Source organism: Acinonyx jubatus, chromosome X (assembly GCF_027475565.1).
Source record: "Acinonyx jubatus isolate Ajub_Pintada_27869175 chromosome X, VMU_Ajub_asm_v1.0, whole genome shotgun sequence".
NCBI lineage: Eukaryota > Metazoa > Chordata > Mammalia > Carnivora > Felidae > Acinonyx > Acinonyx jubatus.
The window spans coordinates 94,749,170-94,756,005 of record NC_069389.1 but is presented as its reverse complement, the minus strand read 5'-3'; the positions used below and the strand labels follow the sequence as shown (position 1 = coordinate 94,756,005).

The following is a 6,836-nucleotide window of genomic DNA, read 5'->3' as shown; positions in this document are numbered from 1 at the left end:
GTTGAGTCTCATTCTCCTTACTTCACCAGGCCCCGCTTTGTGTTTGTGGAAAGCACCACCCTGCGTGCCCCCGCCCCAGCCTTCACTTGTCGTGTCCCCCCTAAGACAACGCTTCCTCCCTTCCCGCCTCTCAGCCCAGCCAAATCCTGCTCACCCTTTGGGTTTCACCTTTTCAGGAAAGCCTTCCCTGACCCCTGCCTTGAGTGAGGGCCCTCCCATTAGTCTCCTTCAAAGCATTTAGCGTAACTGTAGTTAATTAGTTATGCGCGAAATGAATGCATCTCTGTCGCTTCCGCTGATCGGACTGTGAGCTCCGCCAAGAGCCCATGGCCGTCTAGTTGGCCGTCGGGTCTCCAGCTGCCGGAGAAGCCGCAGCAGCTCTTTGCGGCTGCGCCACAGATTCCTGTGCAGCACGCGAACGAAGGGAGGGAGAACCAACTGGGCCTAAGTTACTGCCTGTCCCTTTAAAAGACAGGGAGGAACTTCTGGAACCCCGTGGAGGGGGTGGGGGGGGGGGAGGGATTGCCTGCTCTACAGCTGGGTGTTCAGGAGGCCTCACTGCGAGCTCTCAGGCTCCTCGGTTCCCTCTTCAAAGCTTCCTTCACGGGTGAGAGGCCCTGCGAAGGGAGAAGGTTTTTATGAGGTGCTAGGGACCCATTTTTGAGGCCTTACATGTCTGCAGAATGTTGGCAGTTTCTTCAGGACACTTAGGTTTCAGGTTTGGCAGCACTAACTGGAAAGCATCTGTGGGTCTTTAAGAAGGAGGGTGCGGCCTCATGGCAACGAGAGGCCTCTTTTAACCACCCTATCTAAGGGAGCCCCCTCCGGTCCCCCTGTCCCCCTCCTCCCACTTAGGCCGGAAGCTCCAGAAGGCTCAGAGCCTGCCGGGTCGCCCAGCACATAACAGGCACCTGATAAATATTCATGAAGTGAAGGAATGGGCAGCGAGTGAACGAAGGAATGAGCAAACGAATGATTAGGCGAGTTGCCAAAGGTTCCGTGAGTCGCCTGGAAGCCGACTGGCTGGCCTGAGCCTGTGTCCTCATACGTCCTGCCTGCCTTGCACCTTGCCCGGGCCCTCTGGCCCCTCATCCCAGACTGACTGGCAACCCGAGGGCGGGAGCAGTGGCCCTGGGGACACAGCGTGGGGCCAGGCACAGGGGGGCTATTCAGTAAAGGCTGGCTGCAAAGTCCTCACCCCCCCCCCCCACGCCCCCATTCGAACCTTCCCCAGTCCGGAGCGCTCTCTGCTTTCCTGCAAATGAAGACTCCAAGCAGCTTGTCTTCTCAGAGACCGGGTGGGGGTGGCAGTGGGGAGAAGGGGCCCTTGGGGGAAAGCATCCAGCCTGGGGGGACAGGGTGGGGCCGCGTAGGACTGCCATCCCCTCCTCAGCCTGGGTTCTGGAAAGGTCCTGACTTGTTCTCCTCAGCCTCTGAGTGAGTTTCCAAGGACACTCTGGGCTCTCAGGGACAGGTAAGAAGAACAGTGCCCGCCCTACCCCACCCTCAGCTGTCACCACCGAGGATAAGCTGGAAGAGGAGCCTAGGAAGGCCCCAGGGAGCCGCGTGGGAGAGGCACCTGGGGAGACCCAAACCCCAAACTGGTTGCTCTGTCTTTAAATAGGTCACTGAAAGCTCAAGGCCGAAAGGGAGGGAAGCCGTCTCCCAGGGCAGCACCCTGCCCGGCCGGCTGGGACAGCAGCTCCTTCAGAAAGGAAGTTGGGTGGAAAGGCCCGGCGACCTTGGCCGCAATTCCCTCAGGAGAGGCTCCAGGTCCGGGCAGGGAAGAGCTGCGTTTTCTGTGGCTTAGTTTTTCCATTTGGACACCATCCCTGCTGTGGAACATCTCCGGCTCCTGGGTCTGGGCCCGGCCGTGCCGCTGACTCACGGGCCGGGCGAACCTTGGGCAGGCCTCAGCCCTGTCTCCCTTCAGGGTTTGCCCATGGAGGACGGGGCTGCCCCCCGCTCTGCCTGCCTCAGGAGGGTGGTGGGGAGCGAAGGTGGTGACGGGTAGGGAAGTTCTTGGTCCGAGTGACGAGCTTGTCTTCTCTCCAGTCCTCCCTGGTCCCCCAACCTGGCAGCTGGTCTGTCCCATGGGCCCTGCCTCTCCGGCCCATGATGTCTCTGGTGCAATGATTCCCAGGGCAGGGAGCTATTCCCAGGGGGTGCGAACAAGTGTTCTTCAGAGTCTCAGCCAAAGACACAGCCAAGGCCCGTGTCCCGCTGGGGGTAGAACCTTCCTTCTTCCTCCGTTAGAGCTAACCCCTGGTTTAAACACTCTGCCATTATCAGCATTAACAAGCACTTCCTAAGTGCCTCCTGGGCAGGGACTTGGGCTAAGTCATGGGAATACAAGGAGACCTAGGGCACAGTCCCTTCCTCTAACTGGAAGTAATAAGGACAGGAAAGGAGGAAGGCAAGGAAAAAGACCTTGTTTGGGGGACTGCTTTACAATTTACCACGTGTTTTCATTTTTTCGTTTAATCTTCAAAAATCTGTTTACAGGTGATGAAATGGAATCTCAGAGAGGCCAAGCCATTTGCCTGAGGTCACAAAGCATTTTCAGACCAGGCCCCAAGGTAACCTGATTTTAAATTCAAGGCAATTTCTTCTGTAAAGAGTTACCTTTTTGTGATTGCCAGGACCCCCCCCCCCACCTCCCCGTTGAGATAGGTAGGAACTGGGGACAATATCGGTCCCTTTACTACCCATCAGCATCTCCTCATGGATTATTAGAGCAGGGCCCAAGAGAAGGGGATAAACAGAGGAAGAGAAAGGACTTTTTTTTTTATGTTTATTTATTTATTTTTGTGAGAACGAGCTCAAGAGGTGGAGGGACAGAGAGAGAGGGGGGCCGTGGAGCCCAGCGTAGGGCTCGAACTCACGGGCTGTGAGATCACGACCTGAGCCGAGCCCGAGAGTCAACACTCAACCGACTGAGCCACCCAGGCGCCCCAGAAAGGTCTTTTCTTTTTCAGCTAAACCTTTTATTTTGACCTAGGTTCATGCACAGTTGTACGAAATAGCACAGAGAGATTCCATATACCTTTGATCCTGCTTCTCCCAACGGTAGCATCTTGCAAAACTATAGAATGCTGTCACTCCCAGGCTGTGGACATCAGCACCGTCAAGGCACAGAACGTTCCCGTCGCCACAGGGGTCCCTTCTGTGCTCTTTTTATAGCCACACCCTCTTCCTTGCCATCTCAAACCTCCTCAACTTTGGCGATCGCTAATCTGTTCTTCATTTCAAGAGTGTTCTCCGAGTAAAATCATAGAGTCCGCACCTTTTGGCTTTTTTCACTCGACAGAGTTCTCTGGAAGTTCATCCGGGCTGTTTCATGTGTCGACTTGATTCCTTGTTGTTGCTGAGTGGTTTTCCATGGTATGGATGCATCACTGGGGGCTTAACCTGCTGGGGGACACCCAGGCCCATTCTGGCTTTTGGCTTTTAGGAATAGAGATGCTACGAACATTCGCTGACAAGGTGTTTGTGTGAACGTAAGTTTTTATTTCTCCGGGATACATGCCCAAGAGTGTCACTGCCGGATCCTCTGGTAGCTGCGTGTTTATCTTTTGAAGAAGCTGTTCAAACTGCTTTCCAGAGTGGCTGTGCCATTTTACAACCCCACCAGTAACATAGGAGTGATTCAGTTTCTCTAAATCCTCACCAGCATGTTGGGTGCTGTGGCTATTTTTTTTAAAGTAAATTCTACCCCCAATGTGGGGCTCAAACTCACGACCCCAAGATCGAGAGTCCCATGCTCTATGGACTGAGCCAGCCAGGTGCCCCATTTTGTTGTTTGTTTTGACCTTTCTGATAGGTATTGTGGTTTTAGGTTTCATTTTCCTAATGGCCGGTGATATTGAACATTTTCTTTAAGAGTCTACAGTTTATTTCTTTAAATTCCAGTTAGTTAACATACAGTGTAGTCTTGGTTTCAGGAGTAGAACCCAGTGATTCACCTCTTACATATGACACCCAGTACTCATCCCAACAAGTGCCCTCCTTAATGCCGGTCACTCATTTAGCCCATCCTCCCACCCACCTCTCTCCGTCAACACTCAGTTTGTTCTCTGTATTTAAGAGTCTGTTATGGGAGGTGCCTGGGTGGCTCAGACGGTTAAGTGTCCAACTCTTGGTCTCAGCTCAGTTCATGATCTTGAGGTTCGTGAGATCGAGCCCCGCATGGGCCTCTGTGCTGAGCACGGAGCCTGCTTGGGATTCTCTCTCTCTCTCTGCCCCTCCCCCATTTGCATGCTCACTGTCTCCCTCAAAATAAAGAAACTTAATAAAAAATTTTAAAAAATTAAAACAAAGAGTCTCTTACGGTTTGCCTCCCCCTCTCTCTTTATCTTATTTTTCCTTCCCTTCCCCTATGTTCATCTGTTTTGTTTCTTAAATTCCACGTCTGAGTGAAATCATATGGTTTCTGTCTTTGACTGACTTATTTTGCTTAGCATAATGCATTCTAATTCCATCCACGTTGTTGCAAAGGGCAAGATTTCATTCTTTCTGATCACTGAGTAATATTGCATTATATATATGCAAATACATATATAATATATATAAATCATGTGCCCTTTGAGTCTGCATTTTTGTATCCTTTGGATAAATACCTAATAGTGCAAATGACTGCCGGCATGACCTTGATTCCAAAGCCAGACAAAGACCTCGCTACAAAGGAGAACTACGGGCCAATATCCCTGATGAACCTGAATGCAAAAATTGTCGACAAGATACTAGCGAATCAAATTCAACAGTACATTACAAGAATTATTCACCGTGATCAAATGGGATTTACTACTCCTGGGCTCCTGGCTGGTTAAATATTCGCGAATCAATCAGCGTGATACATCACATTCATAAAAGAAAGGAGAAAAACCATGCGATCCTCTCAATGGGTGCAGAAAAAGCCTTTGACAAAATACAGCATCCTTTCTTTTTTTTTATTTAAAAAAAAAATTTTTTTTAACGTTTATTTATTTTTGAGACAGAGAGAGACAGAGCATGAACGGGGGAGGGTCAGAGAGAGGGAGACACAGAATCTGAAACAGGCTCCAGGCTCCGAGCCATCAGCACAGAGCCCGACGCGGGGCTCGAACCCACGGACCGCGAGATCGTGACCTGAGCCGAAGTCGGCCGCTTGACCGACTGAGCCACCCCTTTCTTGATAAAAACCCTCAACAAAGTAGGGATAGAAGGATCACACCTCAACACCGTAAAGACTGTGTATGAAAGACCCACAGCTAATGTCATTCTCGATGGGAAAAACAGAGTTTCCCCCTAAGGACAGGACAGGAACATGGCAGGGATGTCCACTCTCACCACTGTTGTTCGGCACAGTCCCGGGAGTGCTAGCCTCAGCAGACTGCAAAAAGAAATAAAAGGTAAACCAATCAGCAAAGACGAAGCCAAACTTTCACTGTTCACAGACGACACGATACTCCACGTGGAAGACGCGAGAGCCTCCATCAGAAAGCTGCTAGAACTGATCCATGAATTCAGCAAAGTCGCAGGATAGAAAATCAGAATGCACAGAAATCGGCATTTCTACACACCAATAATGAGGCAGCAGAAAGAGAAATCCAGGAATCGACCCCCTTTACAATTGCAACAAAAGCCATAAGGTACCTAGGAATAAACCTCACCAAAGAGGGAAAAGATCTGTACGCTGACCATGTTTTCAAAGTTCTTAGTGGCCATCTGTACATCCTCTTTGCTGAAATGTCTGTTCATGTTATTTGACCGTTTCCTAATTGGGCTGTGTGTTTTCCTGCAGTTGGGCTTGAGGGTTCTTCGTGTGTTCTAGATACTTGTCCTGTGTTGGATATGTGGTTTGTAAATATGTTCTCCCAGCCAGTCGCTTGTCTCTTCATCCTCTTGACAGGCTCTTTCAGAGAGGGATGGGAGGAGAGGAGAAAAGTGCATCCAGTTCATCTCCCCGGAAGTAGAAGCCACCACAAGGGGGCGCCTGGGTGGCTCAGTCGGTTGAGCGGCTGACTTCAGCTCAGGTCATGATCCCTCGTTCATGAGCTCGAGCCCCGCATCCTCATCTGGCTGTGTTGACAGCAAGGAGCCTGGAGCCTGCTTTCAGATTCTGTTCCCTACTCCCCACCCGCCCCCCACCCCCGTGCTCTCGGTCTCTGTTTCTCTCTCAAAAATAAATAAACATTTAAAAAAAAAATTTTTTTTTTCAACGTTTATTTTTGGGACAGACAGAGACAGAGCATGAACGGGGGAGGGGCAGAGAGAGAGGGAGACACAGAATCGGAAACAGGCTCCAGGCTCCGAGCCATCAGCCCAGAGCCTGACGCGGGGCTCGAACTCACGGACGGCGAGATCGTGACCTGGCTGAAGTCGGACACTTAACCGACTGCGCCACCCAGGCGCCCCTAAACATTTAAAAAATAAAACAAAACAAAACAAAACAAAAAGAAGCCACTGCAGGAAGGTTTTGTTTGGTAAGGGAGGCAGGAGGGAGAGGAAGAGATTTGGGATACAGATTTATAACCCCGCCTAGGTATGGCGGGCCTGCTTCTGGGCCAGGGACCATCGTGAGCCCAGTTTAAGTCATCCCGATGGTCCTGCCTGCCTGAGGTAAGAGGTGTTGAGAGCGATGCATAAAGGGGCAGGTGGGAGGCCCCCAAACATGGCCTTGACCCCACATACCCAGCTGGACCATGCTGGGGCTTCAGGTGGCTTGGGGAGGCCCCCCGGCAGCCTTGGCCGGGGTTCCTGAGTGAGTCGGCCACATTCCCAGCAGCCTGTGGGCGGCACCGGGCACGAAAGAATTGGCATGCGGGCCTTCCAGGGAGCCCAGGGGCTGTGGCCAT

The 6,836-nt window shown here is 51.5% G+C and overlaps 1 long non-coding RNA gene across 1 annotated transcript; it reads left to right on the top strand.

The window, feature by feature from the left end:
• The first annotated feature begins 552 nt into the window (after positions 1-552).
• Positions 553-6,037, top strand: LOC128311513 (uncharacterized). Its single transcript, XR_008289963.1, has 3 exons — positions 553-1,474; positions 2,506-2,579; positions 5,891-6,037. It is a non-coding gene; the product is annotated as an uncharacterized LOC128311513 (long non-coding RNA).
• The last annotated feature ends 799 nt before the right edge of the window (positions 6,038-6,836 follow it).